The 19102-nt window shown below is 38.4% G+C and overlaps 1 protein-coding gene across 13 annotated transcripts in view; it reads right to left on the minus strand.

Moving 5' to 3' along the window:
* TENM2 (teneurin transmembrane protein 2) overlaps positions 1–19102 on the minus strand; it is a 617318-nt gene that overhangs the window by 538677 nt on the left and 59539 nt on the right. For all 13 annotated transcript variants that reach the window (XM_050312365.1, XM_050312379.1, XM_050312377.1 and 10 more), the window contains one exon: positions 18234–18344. The gene's annotated coding sequence lies outside the window, so the exon portion shown is untranslated. Of the gene's footprint in view, positions 1–18233; positions 18345–19102 lie in introns of those variants that run through there.

Consider the following 19102-nt stretch of genomic DNA (forward strand, 5'->3'; position numbering starts at 1 on the left):
GTCACAAATCCCAGGGCTCGGTTAAGGAAGCAAAACCAAACCCCACATCCCACAGCAGCAAACAGAACCACCAGCTCTTTGCTGCCATTGTCCAGCAGGAAAACTATGGCACAGCTGCCATCACAGAAACATGGGATGACTGGCAGCTCATCCATGAACTGAGCTGGCAGGGAAGAGCACCAGCCTGGCTGAGCAGAGAACTTTGGCTGGAACTCAGTGGGGGAAAAAAAAGGGATTTTATGATCTTAGGAAGAAGACACAGTCCTCTTAAACCTATCAGTAACCTCTCCTACTTCTTGCACACAGATTTCTAAATGAACTCCCCAAAAATAGCAAGACCCTCCTCTTCCAAATTATTATGTTCTGTGACACACAAAAAGCTTCAGTAATTCTGCCATCAGAGCATATTTTCATGATTATCAAACAATTTTTCGACACAGTATGTATACAAACCACCTCCATGGTATTTGTTCTTTCTACTATGAACTTAAGATTGGAGCCTAACTACTTTATTTTTAGCACACTCTGCCTCCATAATGGCCACTACTGTAATCAAGTGTTATCTGTATCACAGTGATGTTTCTTAATTACATTAAGCCCCAGTGGAGCACCCCTATAAGAACCACTCAAAAGTCTCATTTATCCAAAGCAACAGTTACAAAAAATTCTAGCGTGATAACATGCCAAGTAGCCTATCTGAGGAAAACACAGTTCAGCTTTGGTTGATTCTAGAAAGACACAAAACTTCAATTTCAAGCAACTGGAATTTACATTGTTGTTAAAAAAATAATAAATGGGAGAAAAACACATGGGAGAAAAGATTGTCTTAATTAGGACTGCTGTTCATTTTGCTGTTTAGGCTCTTTAGTCCTAAAGTTATGAAATTTGAGTATTTCTTTTTTATAATAATTCAAATTGTATTCAATTTTAACTCAAACATTGCTTTAAATTATTTTCATTTTAAAAGTCCAGAAAACACAAACTCGGAACAATAGATGAATTTTGTGAACATTTTTAGAATGCATCTTCAAGAGTTGTTAATAATTAACATGATCAATAAAGCTTCTTACTTACTCAAGCACAGTGATTATCACAATTATTACAAGCCATAAATTTATTTCCCTGTACTTAGGGGCTAATGCACATAGGCTGGTCCTTCACTGAAATGTTTCTCTCTTTTCCCTTAGAATTCTGGGAATAAACTACATCTCCAATTACCCTGGAGAGCAGATTACCAAATTACAAGCATACATTAGACAACAGCAAAAAGCAGTAACTTGCATCTTCTTTTCTCTGGTATTTTGATAGTACACCAGCAATAATGTAAGTGAAAGAAAATGATCTGTGAATTCAGGTGATTGTTTTTAGGATCTCTTCAACATGCACCATGGGAATCTGTCCAGGAACTTACCTACAAGTGGAAATTACATAATGGTGTTGTTAAATGTGTTAAATCTATTAATTAGTTGCAAATCCCATGTATCTGATGTGAGAAAAAACCAACAAACAAAAACACAAACACACACAAAAATAATAGTAAAAAAAAATAATCACAAAATGCAGATGCTTAAACTCACCAAGAAATTTAGGAATGACATAAGGCTTTTATAGAGCTCATTTAAAATAATTAGGATGTAATAACAACGTAGGGCACATGCAAACTCACTGCAAATACAGGATAATGCCATGTTTTCCCAGCTTCAGTAATTTCCCTCATTTCCCTCCATTGTACATACAGAACACTTGCAGTCTGAAAAACGACGCGAAAATTGTACCTTTTATCATCTCTTATTGTTTCTCAGTCATTCCATATTGCATTTGTTTATCAAAGCAACCCTCTCAGCACACTCACACCACTCCTGCCTTTCCTCTGTCTCCTTTCTGCCTCATTAGAGGATATTTAACAATATCAACCATCAATTTCCTTGTCAGGTTTAAATTAGGGTAGTTATTACCTGATCAATCAGTTACTCATTCACATCAATAACCGTTTCACAGATCTGCTGCTTTAAGAGTTCAAACTACCTTCTACTACACTGTTATTCCTTTTACTAAGGCAATATTTTGGATATGGAACGTCTTGGTTTGGCTGAGCACTTGCCACTTGCAGCCATGAACTTAATCAACCCCACTAGAAGGAATTTGCTTTGGAGTTGCAAATGTTTCTTTTCAAATTAGAGATGCACACTCAGGTGCTGAACCTGAACATAGCAACAACTGGCCTAGGTAGGAGACACATCCAGACTCTCCCTGCACAAAACAAACACTGAACAAGGTCTGTGTCTTTAAAAAAAAAAAAAGGGACCAAAATTCTAAGGACCAGAGGTGAAAATGTTGTTACATATTTATGTTCTTTGGTAAGTTTGGATAGGTTGATTATAATGCAACATTTACAAAAGATGTTATTTAATGGCATTTATTCATGGAAAACAGAAAATACTGCAACTCCCTAGGAGAAAGAAATTCCTTCTTAAATAATCACACTGAATTGCTCACTGCATCACTTGATAGGTTTTACCCTTCTGCTTCCCCCTTTGGAAGCAGAACAATCTCACAAGAACTTCTTAGTCCATCACGTAGATGAAGGAATCTTTTCTCTTTTGTGATCCAGAAAATCTAGATCTGGACATCATGCATTAAAATCTGGCTTTATTAACATGCATAACTTTGGCATGGCTTTCCTCGAAGATTCATCATAAACTCTGAGGATACTTTCAGTGAGTCTTTCACATGCAATTCTGCTGTGCACTCTGCATTGAAACATTCAGGCTAGGAAGAGAAATTCAAAGTTTTGCTGGCTTCAGAATAAACTGGTACATGTGCTAATTTCTGTGTATTTCAAAAATGAACCACTACAAAAAGTCTTGCTTAGTTTAACAAATTGCTTTCTTGAGAACTTACCTGCAGAATTGTATCACACAGCTTGGGCATTCTCACTTTCAAAGGAATACAACATGCAATACATCAGGACAAAAGTCAATGAAACACCTTCAGAACTAATTTCTTGAAAAAAACCCCACAGGTACATGCACTAATCAGTACTTAATAATCTCATATTAATATAAAACTCATAGTAAGCAATCCCATTTCCATTCCTATATATTTAAGTTCTTTCCTTCTGCTAATCCATTTACTTTCTGGTTGTTTAATTTTTCTTGTAAGCTCCCTGCCTTAATTTTAAGGCTCTGTTTTAGTCTTTCTGCAATTACATTCACACTGTCAAAAGCTGAATGGAGATTACTGGGTCCTTTTTCCAGGTGATATATTAACTCCTAGATGAAGGCTTGAATATTACTCAATTCAGAAAAGCATTCATAATGCTCACTTCAATAATTTGCCAAAACACATGTTTGCACAAAGCTATTTCACTCTGATAAATTGTACACACTGCTTTTTGAATCCTCCTTAGACAGTTGCTTTTGTTCAACTTATCAATACAGCAATTCTCATTTAGAGCTTAATTTAAAATCATACTTTTTTAATGTCAATGTTTCTTGCTATATTTTCTTCCTCTGCAAAACTAATTAAGTGAACATTTATTATGACTTTCCTTTCAAACTGTTCATCTTTCTGTGCTATGGAGTAAGACTGCAGTTGCCCTTCCCAAGAACTGACTCCTCCCAGCTCTATCAAGGACCATTTCATTTCCACAGACATGTACTTTCTCAACTTCCAAACAATCATTTTATATAAAGGATCTTTGTATAAAAGAAGCAAACCAAATTGTCTCAAAACTTCAGAACTAACATTCTGTCTTCAACACACGCTGTAAGGTTTATATTCAGAAAACTACCATATAATTTTACTCCAGTGCAGTCACAGCCCCTTGACTGACACAGCAAGATGGACAATGAAACTCTCTCAGTTGTGGTGTCTATAATTCCTGATTCTGGTAACTCTTTCCAAATCAACTCTGCTTATTAATTGTTGAGAAGTAAGGGAAGTCAGGGGAACTCACAGACATTATGTGTGAGGCACAGCTCTCTGGGCCCCTTCCTACACGAAAAAGGGGAAAAACCAAAAATGGCCCTTTGAAAAAGCAGCCATGGAAGTACCACAGCACCTTTAAAAAAAAGAAAAAAGACCAACCTGCAGCAACTGAAGCATGACATGCACAATGCAGAAAGAGAGAATTCCAAAAGGCATGTATTTTCACTGTGCCAGTCTGATGGCACATAATTCCTGTATCCACAATGGATTTGGGAAGCCTATTCAGCCAGAGCAGCAAACCAGAGCACTAAGCTTCAGCACTTCGAGGACCGCTGGTCTCTGACAAATTTGTGACAAAAAAAAAAATGTCACAGTCAAAAGGAAGAAGAAAATTTTAAGTTCACACCAAAAACTACAGCTGAAAGCACTTTCCATATTATGCAATTAATTTGCTCGCCAGTGAGGAGCAAAGAGAGACTTTTGCCACAAAAGCAGCTCATCCATGTCAACAGTTCACGTCTGAAGAAGCTGCAAAATCACCAGAGTGAAAAGCTCAAGTTAAAAGAGCTGACTAATGGCTTTAGGAAGAAGCAGCACCATAAAGCACAGAGAACTGCAACTGGCAATTGTTAAACTGACAGAAATCACTCTGGCCCTTCAGATAATGAAAAATGCACTAAAACACAGACAGAAACAGGTACAGAGTACCTTTCAATGCCAAAAGCCTTGAAGGATCCTATCCAGCCCTTCTGTAAGTTAACTGCAGAATTTGATGCGAGACCATCTAGAAATGCTATTATTCTTACAGTGATATAAACAATTTCAGTAACTGACTAATTTTTAATGGCAAATAAGACCTGGCAACAAGGACTTTTTAATCAATTTATCCCCTCATTAGCAAGAGGTGGCATGGAAAGGTTTGGGATTGGCTGATGATGGGCAATGAGAACACATGACACGATTCAGGAGGCCAAGACTAAACACCAGCAACTCACTGGCTGGTTTTGAGCTCTCTCAGCACTGATGCTCAGGACCAGCAATTTTTAATACCACACTTCATGCAGTTGTAATCAGTGACCAACAGGAGATCGAGCTGGTTATCATTGACAAAAAGGCTGGTTCACTTCCTCCAAAGAAAATAACCTGAGTGTAAGAAACTGTTGCAACAGCAAATCAAGTGACAGTCAAAGCCTTGAGACAGCACAGAATGACATCAGACCAAATAAAAAAAAGAGATGAAAATACTGGTTTCCATCATTTTATTCATCTGCTAAGGAACACTAAAGCAGTGTGTATAAATCTGTTTTAATATTCACCATTTCAAGACACTAAAAATTGATGCAGGGCATTTTATGAATGAATTGTATCCATTTTTCTGTCTATAACACCGCTTTATCAACATATCCATGTCAACAGGCACATTTGCTTTCTCTTTGGGAAACAACTAGAATGCTTAAGTACAACAAAAGCTGAAAGAAAATTCCAGTATTTTCCATATACACTGAACACTGGAACTGAAATATAACTCGTTTTTGGCTTCCAATTATTAGGTTTCCCTAAAACTAATTAAACTCAAATATTGTTTATCTTTAATCAATTTCAATATAATGGGAAATTTTGATACTTTATTTCTTAATCCAAGAGCAAATACATAGCACAGTCTACAAGAGACTGCCTCAGAGTCTTGATACAGGATTATCTGCAGTTCCACTACAACCTCTCCCAACTTTATCAGGTCCATACACATTTTCACTTAATTTTCCCACTATTTATACTAATTTTTCACGAAAACTCGACGTAACCATTTTAAGTGAGCTATTGCTAGAAAATTAGAAAGTAAAATGTGTAAGCTACCCAAAACCCCAAACCAACATGTTCTTAAACCTTCTATGATGAAACCTTGCATTGCTGATTTCTCAACAAAATCTATTAATTCTGTGAGCAGTGGAAGTGATGAAATTCAGTTGCTGATAAGGTGCATGAGGTATTTGTGTCTGGGTGGGGTTTTTGACTGACTTTGGTGCCTTCCAAGCTGCATTTCACCAGTAGACACTTCTTGAGAGTTGAGGAATTTTGAATCCTCTTCCCAGAGGTCCCCTTGATCCAAGCATTTAAACATCTTGACAGAGTGCAGGAAACACCAATTCCTAAGCCTTGGTATCTCATTCACAGAAACTAAAAATGCCACAGATATCAACTTTTCAGTCCTGATCTCTGCTAGTACCTCTGTCTCCCTGACTCACATAAAACAATGTGATTTTGGGCTATTTAAACTGTAAAATATATCAAGTGGGATGCATAATTGTAATTTAATCACAGGTGCACTAACGAGCTGAAGCAAAAAGAATGGATTGATGTTCAATAGTTACGTTTTTTAAAAATTACTTTTTTTTTTAATTGGTATTTCATTAGTTGTGCTATATACAATTATGCAATAAAACACAAAATGATACATAATCCAAAAACATAATTTAAAACTCTATTACACAGTTCCTTCTACAACAGCTATTAATTTTCAGACAGCTCCCATAAAGATTCACTGCTCTAAATCACAGGAGGAAAGAGTGAGCAATCCTGATTTACATTAGAATAGAAGAAAACGCAACAGCTCTGACATTTACCCAAGTACCCAAGCTATCCTCAGGTACTTGGGCTCGTCTCTCATTTCAGTGATTAAGCTGTTCAGAGGAAAACAGCTCCTATATGTCACATATAGATCAGCCTGCTGCTTGCCCAGTCAGCTCTGGGAAATCCTTCTGATGTCCCGTGCTAATGTGGAGTTCATGATGTGTGATTACTGTGACAGCTCAGAAAGGTGGCAGTGAAAGGGACAGCAGAAATAGCATCCTCCAAATTAATGCAAAAATATCTCAACAAATATGACAGTAATCATTTCCCTCAGGCAGACACACTGCCTTCAAATAATGTTACCAACAGAAGCATCCTGGTAGGAAGGGGAAAGGAAGGAGGCACAAACTTCTGGAACACTCCACAATGTTCATGTAGTATCAGCAGTCCAATCTGCCCACTTTTACATGCATTTCATAGTTACAGACATTCTCACTTACTGTACATGAAATAACATTTTGAAAGGAGAGCAATTTCTGCCTGGTTACACATAAGAAGAAACACATTTCTATCTGCGTAGCTCCTCCTGAAACAACTGGGAAAATGTTTGTACAGGTGAAGGAACCAGACTTGAGATGTGTTTTCCAGCTGCAGCACCGTGCATTTTCATTTCCACAAGATGCAAAAGCTCAGCATCAAGTTCTCTTTCCAAATACATTTCTTTTTAACACTTTGCTTTGAATCTATAACTAATTCCACTCTCAGTTCCAAGCATTCTAGTAGAAACTTAACATTCCAGTAGATACCTAAGTTCTTTTGCTAACCTAAAGCCTTTCTACTCCTCAGACTTTTTCTCTTAGTGCTCTTCCAGTCCAAGGGAGCAGTGACAAGAACAATCTTGTTACCTTCTTCTAAGCAAAGACAAGCTCTGATCGCTCTTCACTGGGGTTGGAGACTTCTGCTTTGCTTTTGCCTTCTGTACTTCCAGATTATGCCTGAACAATTTGCACCTTTAACTGTCACAAAGATGGTCTCTAAGTCACTTTTACTGCTTTACATGAAAATTTGGAGCCCTCAAGAACCACAAAATCGGAAATAGTAGTCTTTTTTTCTGAACATTAGCTTAAAAAATTGAGCTCTAGACCCTGTAGTACCAACTTCAGCACACATAACTGTTAAAAAACTCAACAGGAGTCTTGTATTTCTCTGCAGAGATTTCAGGTTTTGGCAACCTTTTCCCAAGAAGAATTATGCCTTTCTAAACAGTTACATAAAGGTTCAGGTAGCTTTCTACATATAGAATGAAGATATTTTAAATTTGAGACCAGTAGAAAAGTTGTCACCAACTGTCTGCCTGTTATCATTTCAGCTGAACTAACACCAGTTTAAGGTGTCCTATCAAGTGTCTACCTTCAAATTAAATGTATTTTATCTATATTTATTTTAAAAAAGCCCCAAAGAACAGCTTGATACACAGTGTCTGACAAAAACAAACAAACAAACAAACAAACCACACAAAAAACCAAGAAAAACCAACAAAAAACCCAAACCCACAACACTATCTACAGATTCTGACAGACAGCAAATCCAAATAATTCAAGCAACCAAATGCACTTTGTGGAAGTGGCTTATTTCACTGTGTAGGCTAAACGTATTTTGAGGAAGGATTACATTTTGTTTGGCAATTTATTTCATTGACAAAATGTATTTCATCAGATATTGCTTCACATTTTGTAGATAAATGCATGTTGTCAAATCCCCCATTTCCTTTGGTGGATGAAAAGTATTTCTCCACAGATCCTACACTTCTCTGGAGAGCACAATGAATTCCACACAACAGTAAGTTCTGTGAAGGTGCTTGTATTAAAAGTTCACTTAAAATAGTATTTTTAAAAGTATACTTGGAATATATAATGAATAAAAGCTTTTAGTATTGATATGTGGGTGGCTGTGATCTGTCACAGTAATCAATAATCTTTACAGTAGGGTGAAAAAATGAAAAATCAATATCTAAGTAACTTTGGGTTCTGTGATTCTAATTTATGTAATAGTTTTACTGAAAATTTACCCTCAACTCAGAATAACTAAGAGGATTTAGAACAGTCATTGCCAAACATTTGAAGACAATTCCTTTCCATCACTTTCTTTCTGGTGTATTTTCTTTTACTAGAGGAGTACACATGCAGTGTCACCCAAGAACCTGTTCTAACACTGCGACAGAAACCAGACACAATTTAAGGCAATTACTTCAGATTATTTGTTAAAATCAAGAACAATCAAACCGACCAAAACAACCCTCTCCTGGCCCCCTGACAAACCACACACAAACCACAGATAAGACAGTCCTTGCAAGAACGTTGATTCAACAAATTATGTTCAGGTATTTTTCATGCAGTTGTGACATCTCAGAAAAAAAACCCCACCAGACATTCCCAATATTCAATCCATTTAAAGAACACATTTAACTTCTATATTCTCACATACACTTCAAGAATACTAACTACACATATGTAATTTCTCCTATTACCAACTGTAGTAATTTCAAGTTAAAGCAGAATTGAACTTGAAACGTGAAAAATTGTATCTTATTCTCATTAGCATTGCACTGAGTGGGATTCATTCCTTGAACATCAGAGAGTTATTCTTTGTGAGAAGTCCCATCTTTAAAAATAACTTGTGGACAGACTTTGAAGAGCTGCAGAATTATCAGAGATTTTACCTTTAGGGGTAATTTGTTGAGAATGTTTAAAAGACCCCCATTAAACACCCATGGAAGCACTGCCATTGAGAGCATCACCTGTATCAGGCACCCTGTCAGTTATTTCTTTTGCAGACTGTTACTTTTTTACTCCATTTTCATGACAAAAGAATTAGTTATTTTCTTCTAATTTCTATCAGAAGTAAGCAAACCTATGGACAGTAACAGATAGCTGGCATATGGAACTTAAACACAAGAGAGCATGAAGAAAAACCTGACATTTCCTCTAAAATACTCTGTAGGAGTCATCTACATTTACTTGGAAAGAGCACCAATCCATAAGCAATGATTTTCCAAAATCCAGGAAACACCAAAATGGTTTCTAACAAGGGACATTTTGCCTTTCAGTGAGGAGTAAAGTGGGAAGAAGAAGCAACAAGAAAAAATAATCCTTTTGATATTTGAGGTTGCTGGATGGTCAACACAAGAGACATCAGGGAAGTGAATTTTCTGCTCTTCTCACACACTAACTCACTCTTTTTCTGCCTTGCAGTCACAAAATTTTAGTCCCTCCTATAGAACCAGTGCAGCTTGCAAAGAGCCATATTAATGACTATTGTTCCTCCAAGTGACAAAGTGCTTCCTCACTGCCTTATTTGCAGTTGTCATGGAAGAATTTACATCACCTCCTGCTCCCCAAAGAAAGCCTCCCACTCCAACAATTCAGGTGGAAGGGAGTCAGCATCTAACCTGGTGAACCACAGGTGAGAATTCACGTGAAATGCATGACCAGAGAGTTCACAGACCTGTTTTAATTATACTTACACAGGATGACACTGGCAGTAACATTTCATTTAGCTACTCGTATTTTATAGGATCAATACTTGTTTCAAGTGCAATAAACTGAGTAAACTCAACCCTTAGTAGGAATAAGTATTTACTTCAGCAGCCAGCACCAGGCAAGGACTCTGCCTAGGGAGAAGCAGACCCACAACAGCCCCTGATGCTTCCCTGCCTACAGAGCCCAGACACCAGGGCTTTGTACTCCTCCAAGACTCCTCCCTGCAACAATACCTGTCATTTCTTGAACACTATCCCTGCCCACAGCTGATGAAAGCTTTCCCTTTGGAGGTCCTCCTGCAGATCCCTTTACTCCTCACCCACCCACAGAAGTTGCAGTAGGATGAACAGACAATTTTCACTGAAACTCAGCCTCTCCCTTTCCAGCCCTCCCCAGTCCACCTTTCTGTATCTGCCCACAGCAAGCTCCTTCCTGAGGAGCTCTGAGGATGCCCCACTCTCAGCATACAACAGATAAAAACAATCTGCACTTACTGAGGGACTGGGAATGGGTTAATGTTGGAATTTTGGACTACCCTGCACATCCCAACTGGAATGCAGATGGCTTCCACTGCTGCCCTAGCAAAACCTAAGGGGGAGCATGGCCTGCTATCTAAAACTCCCCGGGAAACAGCACTTGGGCAGCTGCCCATCTGTCTGATGTGCTGGCCAGTTAACAGGATTACAGGCACAGTTTACTGCTCACTGCTCCACCCAGCCCATCAGCTCCTCCATGGAGGAAGTTCTCCGTGTTCTTGGCCCTCACACATGCTCCAGATGGTTCTTTGGTAAAGCTTCTCAAAACCATTTCTGCCACCAACACGTGCCAGCAGTGGTTTCAATCAGAATTATTATTATTTTCAGGGTTGGGAGGAGACAGAAAACAGAAAGCATCAGGGAGAGTACAAATGTGATCAAAGGTAGCATAACCGTAACCTTCTTGACTTTTTGCTTCTACACGTTTAGCCAGTTCTTGGAGTAAAATTCACATCAAGGGTTTTATTTTCTTTTTCCCCACTGTACACATGCAAGCGACAGGAGAATATGCTTGTAAAAAGGAAAAAATAAAAACAAGAAACCCAAACAAAAACCAACCAAAACAGACCCATGCCAAAACCAAACTAACAAAAAGCCCCCATAAGCCAGAATAAAAACCACAAGACATGAATGCTGCAGAAGAATCCAAGAAAATGTGCTTTGTGGTTTTCAGTGTGCAAATCCACTCAAACTTGGTACTAAAACGTGTCAAATGACTGACATGGCTATTCATTTCATTGTCTCCTCTGCTGACCATCTATGGACATTTCACTGTAGAAGGTGAAATTGGTAAAACACCAGCAGCTCTCCAGTAAACCTACACTATTACTTATGCTTGACATACTTGCAAGTGGATTTAAAATCTACAGTCATGATCTTTCCAGGGATGGAGGTTAGCCTGGCCATCATATATCATCTGCCTAAAACTACCTCTTCTCAGTCTGGCTGCTCCTCTCCTCCTCAAACCAAGATGATCCAACACAGGTCTGGAATTCCACATTGCCGGTGAAGAGCAAGGCAAAATTCCAGAGGCAGGTCTGTTTCTCTTGGCTTACAGGGACGAGTTCATACCCTCATCTTGCCATCCCAGCCCATTTCTTTCTAAACCTCACATGTGCCAAATTCCTGTGAATTAAAAATACACTCTTGGCAATACAGGTGAAATTACAGATCAGTAAACCCTTCTGAAACCAAAGTACAGCTTGAAATTGTGTAATCAATATCTAGAGAAAAATATACAATAATTTGAGAAAGAGCATCACTCTAAAACAAAGTCCATGTTTTGAATTAATTATACTGTTCCATATTATAAACTGATGCACAAAAATATACATTTGTAAGGCCATGCACATTTAGTTCTTTGTCTTCAAGGCAAACTCTTCACCGACTTGCTTTGAAGTAGCAAATTAATAAAACATTAGGTACACATTGATACTATATATCTCCTCAATAAACCACAAGTAGTCAAGCTCCCTCTTGTCTCTGTCACACAGGAAATCACTCAATAAATGCACTATAAGAGCAGAGAGATTACAGCTCACCTAACCAGTACAGGTTAACTAGATAGCTATGTTTCAATTAAAGAAAAAAGCCAATTGTTGCATGTCTTTATTATCATCCTAAACCATCTTGGCAACAATTAATAGCTACCCTATTCATAGAAACTGCTTTCATTATTTTTGAAGCAGCTTTTTTCTTTGACTGTAATGACTAAGAGAAAGGAAACATCTGTTTCTGTTGCTAAGGAGATTGACTAAAAAAAAAAACCAACAAATATTTAGAATATTTTTTTTAAAAAAGAAAAATTCCTTTCACTTGGATTTAACCACTTGCTTTATAACCAGCAGCAAAGCCAGCTATGATATAACAAAGCACCAGCGTGTTTCTTTTTTTGCATTGTGACTGTTCTACTGCAATATATTCTGTATATTTATTCTTGGACAACATACCACAACAAATGAAGATGCCTAGACGCATCCACCAGCATCTCTGTGTCTTGAGGAGCTGCAGATGCTCATCATCCAAAGTGGGTATCTGCATAATAAGCTGGATTTCTAAATCTATCTGCTAAAGTGAGGGAAACTTCAACTGCCTGTGAAATGTGCCACATGACAGTTATGACACAGCTAATCCTAAAAAAATAAGAGGATGCAATCTTATAAAACAACAACAAAAAATATCTCCAGCAGTAGGCAGGTTGTTTTAATGCACACGTTCACAGCCCTGTAATTAACCTCGTGTTGTACAAGCAGGGACCAGACTGCCAGGGGGTATGAAAAGGTAGGTCAGTCAGGATGGGAACGAAGCAAAGCTGCTTCTGCTGTACACGCTCAAAAAGGTAAGGTTCTACCCATCTGCCAGGAAAGCAGGTGAGCAGGTGCAAGGTGAAAATCACATCAAATTCCAGTTATGTTGAATTTATAATTTTAAGTTATTCTACTGAAACCCAGGCTTAGAAAGTTAGGCATACTTCAGTTTTCTACAGTGGACCATGAGAGGCAGTAGCAGTTATATTGTTTTTCCACTTCAGGTCACTGTCAAGGTACCAACGTTGTGAGGCATATTTATGTAAATGAAAACTTGTATAAGGCACAGTGACACTGAGAATAAATAATAGCTTGAAGACAAGTAGCAAACCACAACATTCCCTGCACACGACTTCAAATTGAAAAAGAAAATAAAAGTGTAGAACAAATAGTACTTGGATTATGAATCACCTTGCCTCACAGACCTCCTGGAACTGCAACACAGCTACAGTGCAGCACAATGCTGTCACTCCCCCACGCCCTACTGACATGTTTTCCTCCTGCATCACTAATGCCCTTGGAGGACTCCCCAGAACGCAAAACTGATTTATCCTTGCAAGGTGTCCTGCTCCACTCCGTGTCCCCTTCCCTGCAGTCAATACCAGCCATCTCCAGGATGACATCCCAGCCTTTCTCCAGGCTTATTGTCACTGATTCATGTCCCAGGCTCAGCAGCAAATACATACAGCTGTCAGCCAGTGCTGAAGGAGGGAGTGCTTCCCACACAGACACGGCTGTGAGCGCTGAATGTTTTGATTCTCACTGCGCTGGCAGTTCAGCTCTTGTCTACTTCTTCTGTTTTCCTTCTTTCAAACCTGATTTTTGAAGATCCTATCCAGGCAGATCCAGCTTGCTGACTAAAAGTTAACTTGTAATTTGATTGGAGACTGGTTCAGAATTGGAGTGTGTTTTCTAACAGGCACTGAAAGCCTAATGAACCAGCTTGTCCCTGCTATTCTAGAAACACAAACAGCACAACGAGAAGCAGAGGCAAAACTTGAATGAAAACACCTATTTTACAAATGTTGCCTTCTCCTACAGATTTTTTTTCCTTTTCCTTTAAATACACAAAAATAAGCTGTTCATGAAGGCAAAGGCACCAATCTGGACTGGAATGAATGGACCCGAAATGCAGTTTTATCCTCTCATTCCTTGTATGTGTGCTCTATTCCACCCAAAACATTTATCAGCCACCTACAGAGTCACACTACCCTCCAACTCCAGCCACAAAGTAATTACAGGCAGAGAGTTTCTTCCAAGAAGGATGCTGACTGTGAACCTTTTCACAAGGTAGCTCTGAAATAGTTCAGTTCAGCATTCCTCATCAGACATGAAGGGCTCCATCACCCTCAAGGACACAGAACTTCTCCTGAAACCCCACCAGGTTTCCAGGATGATTTCAGGATCAGTTGCACAGAAATCTAGAATTGCCAGTACTGAGTTTTCAGCACAGGAAAGAAGGGATAAAACCATAAATAAAGGACAGATTAACGAGAGCACCACAGACAGGATTTTACATTTTCCTTCATGTCAGATGCCCTCATTCAGTGCCTGTACCAGGTCATACAGACTCTTTCATAGAGCACCATCTGTCATGAGCTGTAACTCTTTTCTTTGGGCTCTCCAAGGACAGGCACAGAATATCATTTTCAAGAGTTTCTAGGTAGGACCTGTTCACTTCAGCCTCTCTTTAAGAAGCATTCAGATAGTTCTCCCAACAGGTCCCTCAAGCTTCCACCCTAGGCCAACCCCTGAATACCTACAGCATTTCCCCCCCACCCTTTCACCCACAGTCCCATACTCCCACAGAAGCCAAAAGATGAGTTTTCTTTTTAAGTATTCCCCCCAGAGCCCTTTTCACACAAAAGCTCATATCCCACTGAAGTATATAGAAAACATATGAATTATACGATGTCATGGCACAGAATGCAAAATATTGTTAGTAAAATCCATACCTAACTACAAGGGAATTCTTATGGAATAGCAAATACCATCAGCATCTATTTATCAACACTCAACTTTGTGTACTACATAACAGTCAGTCAAAAACAAAAGGACTTCAAACATCTGTTTATCTTTGCCAGTACATTTTTACTTGACATTTAGTGATAATTTGGTATTTTTATAGCTAGTCTTCCTCACAACATCTCAGCCTGAATACTCATCTAGAGTCCACTAAAATGTTTTAAGATACAGTAATCTTCTTTCTTTTTTTTTTCAAATCACACAAGACTTACTGTTCTGCTTGAATTATTCCCATCTTCCATACATCTGACAGAGGCCAGAATTTATCCAAAACAAGATTCAATTTCTCATCTGCTCATGCAAGACTCCAGAAATGACAATGCTCCATCTATTTCCTCACATCAAATCTTGTGTTTTAAAGAAAGCTGCCAAATAAATTTCTCTCCCTAAGGCCAATGTGTGGGTGTATGTCCTAATAAATATAAAGCCACTCCTAAAACTAAATAGGTTAAACCCCATTATTATTCTACTAAACTCCAAAACAAGGACAAAAATGTAAAGAAATGCTATCTCTTCTTTTTTAAAATATGCTTTAGTAAAGCAAGTACTTGGTGATATGGCATCATTTAAAAAAAGCATGGGCATCACCTTAATTCTACTTCTGTAATCACCACATTACAATGATTTGTTTTAATTGCATATATGTCCTTGCTCTTTCATTGCTTATAATTCCAGGAAGTGTCTATTTTACTGTATCTATTAAAAAAAAAAATTTAAACAATCCTCCAGACCCAGGACTAAGAAGAGCACAGAAGCTGGCAATGATTGAGAAGCTGTTTTCTTCCCACTCCCACAGAAAAAGGGAATTACTATCGAGATATAGAATTTACTATCGAGCTAAGAAACTGAATCCTCCCTTGAGGAGAAGTCCAGGAGGGTTTTGTTCAAGAAGTTAAACTTGCTTTTTCTTTAAGGTAGTTACTTTCTAAAGGCTTTGATCCACCATGATGGGATAGCAGCCTTTGTCGAAAAGAAAACAAATAAAAGCCCAAAACAAAAAGCAAACCAGACAAACATGCTGAAACAGTGATGTCACAGCCATGGCCCCTGAGGAACACAGAAGATGCTGCAGAAGGACAGGATGGAGGGAAACGAGTCTCAATATTTGTTTGGGAACTGATGGTGAGTCTCTGTCAGTTGTAAGAAGAAGAACAAAGCAAAACAGGCAGAAACAGGCACTGCTCAAAGACTGGGCAAACCACACAAAAATGAAATAACTGCAAAGTTACCAGCACTTCCTCATCACAGCAGCAAATCCACAGTTTGAGGAGTGAAACAAAGAATGGACAGTACTGGCTCAACAATGTGAAGTTCAGTGCAGAACCTACAACAAGCTGAAAACACAAGGACAAAACCCAGGGCAAACTCCCAACCCTAATGGTGCAACTAAGGAAAATTCACTGCGGCATGTGAAGGCAGAACATCTCCCAAAACCCCCAAAATGAAACCCCACATTCACTGCAGTGTAAATAAGCAATGTGCAGGATCCAGCCAGCGTTTTGAAAGGTTTAAGCAGGCACATTCCCAACCTCAATTATTGCAGGGAATTACGAACTGGGTTTCCCGTTCAGCTTTGCTCCTGACCCGCTGTCTGACCCTGCGAGACCACTCGGGGTTATTTTAGAAAACAGGCAGCAAAAACAAACAAACCAAGACCACAGCAGGGGATTTGAGATTGAGCTATCAGATGTTTTGAAATTTTCACCAAGGACCTACTTCTGCAACCTCTCCCTGACAAACTGCTGTTGAGATACAGAGCCAAAGTGAGAGTTTATAGACCAAAATATTTTATCACCTAATGTTTGTCCTCCAGGAATTTCGTGTGAGAAGTGCCTGTCAATCTGTTCTTTAACTATTTGAAGATGGGCTGTGAAGATCCCTTAAAAGGAATACATGAACACATACATGGAGCATATACAAATAACATATATATAGAATATATAGATACATTCATAATAGTCTAAACAATTTTCAGGAAGCCCCTCTTTAATATTTCTGATCATACAGAACTCACAGAAAACTGTCATGGAACTCAAACTAGTAAAACAGTAAAAATAGATTGAAAAAACTCCACAATCCCACCAGATTCTCTTCCTCAGTATAAATAATTACTTATGCTGAAGCATTTCTGCTTCTCTCATTTTAATTTTCTTACACTACATAAATTTTGAAAATTTAAAGATTCAGACTCTTAGAGTAATTTACTTTCTAAGCATGGAGCAGAGATCTTAATGGCCTAAAAACTAAAGAAATGCAGTCCTGTAGAAAACATGGAATAAAAAGCAACTGACCCATTGCAAGCAATGTAGTACAAACTGAGAGTAAAAGAATTCCTTTGGAGTTTGGTGCTTCCCATATCTAAACCCCACAATTTTCCCAAGTGAAACAATATAAAATGTTACATTAAACCAACTTCAATTAAAAGATTTCCTTAACAAAAAGGCACGATCTTGCGGAGTAGCTTCCTAAGAAATACTGCCACTGATTTAAATGATTTGAATAAGAATTCTCAAGTGTATCACAAAAAAATCGTGCTTGGTAAAATTAAAATCCACATGAGAAGACAAAGCTCAAAATTAAAAAAAAAAAAAAAGTTTTTTATTTTCTTCTGGGAACGTATCAACAGAAGGTTTTGTTTTGTTTCCTTTGCTCTTGAGCTGCTCCTAAGCAAGACACCCTATTTCCACTGCTGGACACATCAGGGTAAGTGTGGTACTGTATAAAATTACATTAATTCCCAGAGCATATGTACCACAGTAATTAAATTATAGGGTGTCTTGTGAGCATTCTGATCAGCAGTTACAGACACCACAAAAGAACAGACAGTGTAAAAGTTTTACTCTTTCTTTATCTTCTCTCTGCACAGCATATATTACACGTGCATAGATTGAGAACTTCATGATCTGCAGCCAAACATACGGACTAAGTAGTTTTTGTTGTGTTCAGAATCTGAACAAAAGGTCCATTTGAGAGAAGAAAAATTTCCTTTGATGCCAGGAGCAATAAATTCCTAACATCCTCATTTGATCCTGAATTTGTCAGGATGGGCAACTCCTGCAAATGAACATGCAGGTAGGAAGGGGAAAAAAAAAAAATAAGCAGCCTATTTCTCTAAGTGAAGCCTTCCGAAGTAATTCAGTTGGGCTGGAAAAGACTGCAGTAGATTCTGTAAAGGAAAAGTGCTGAGACAAATTGCTTTCCTCTACAAAACCACTTTCCTGCAGAGATCTTCCTGGGCACTTTTCAAGCATAGATGGAACCACTTCGGTCGACAATATAAACACATCTCCGAGCAGAACAACACACAAAGCTGAACTGGGAGTACTCACGGAAGGGGGAGGTCTGGAACGCTCCGTTTCCCAGTCCTTATGGGTCGTGTCTTTAGCTCATCAGGTGAGAGGGAGTTCTTAGTGCAGCGGGCAATGAAAAGCAAGAAGGATCTGTCAGAGGGAAAAAAAAAAAAGAGTACAACTTTCAGAAAAAAATTAGCTGTAAAATACTAGTGATAAGCCAAGATTTAACAGTGGTTTGGTACTCGTCTCTCAGTTTTTAACTACCAAAAGGGCCACGCAATCTACCCACAGTAGGATGTAAGGAATCATCTTCTAGGTGTATCCTTCCTTATGCCTCTCATTTTCCCTCCTCCCTGTCCCAAATGCAAACACTCAAGCAATGAGATTCGAGAGATTAGCCATTTAATTTTTACCCTGCTAAAAGCAGCAAATAAGAAGGGACCACGTCCTCCCACACAATTCCCAAAGAAGGAAAAGACAGGATGATCTTGAACAGTATTCCTCAAAACTTTTGCATCAAGGCACTTCTAACTCTGGTTATCTTCATTATGAAAAGTTGAATTTAAATTACTCATCACTTCTCAGACCTTCTGTTGCTTCCCCTGCCAATTTAATCTTTTCTTTCTCAGTATGCAATACTTTCTACTACCTGTTGATTCCCAGGTTTTCTTCAGCATTTTCATTATCCTCAAAAGTATTTTTGGAAAAACAAATATTACCTAACATGTCCATAGCCTCAGCAATTGATTTTTTTTTCACCTGGTCAGTGAAATGATCCAGGTAGAGACAAAAGTACTTGTAAGATAACTTGGAAAAAAAATGTTGGTTACACCCTGCTTTCAAAAACTGAACAATAAGAAATAATGGTGAAGAAGTGATTGGTCGTGCTGCCAAAGAAATTCAAA

This window comes from Myiozetetes cayanensis, unplaced genomic scaffold (assembly GCF_022539395.1).
Source record: "Myiozetetes cayanensis isolate MyiCay16 unplaced genomic scaffold, myiCay2020 scf17, whole genome shotgun sequence".
In the NCBI taxonomy this organism is placed as follows: Eukaryota; Metazoa; Chordata; class Aves; order Passeriformes; family Tyrannidae; genus Myiozetetes; species Myiozetetes cayanensis.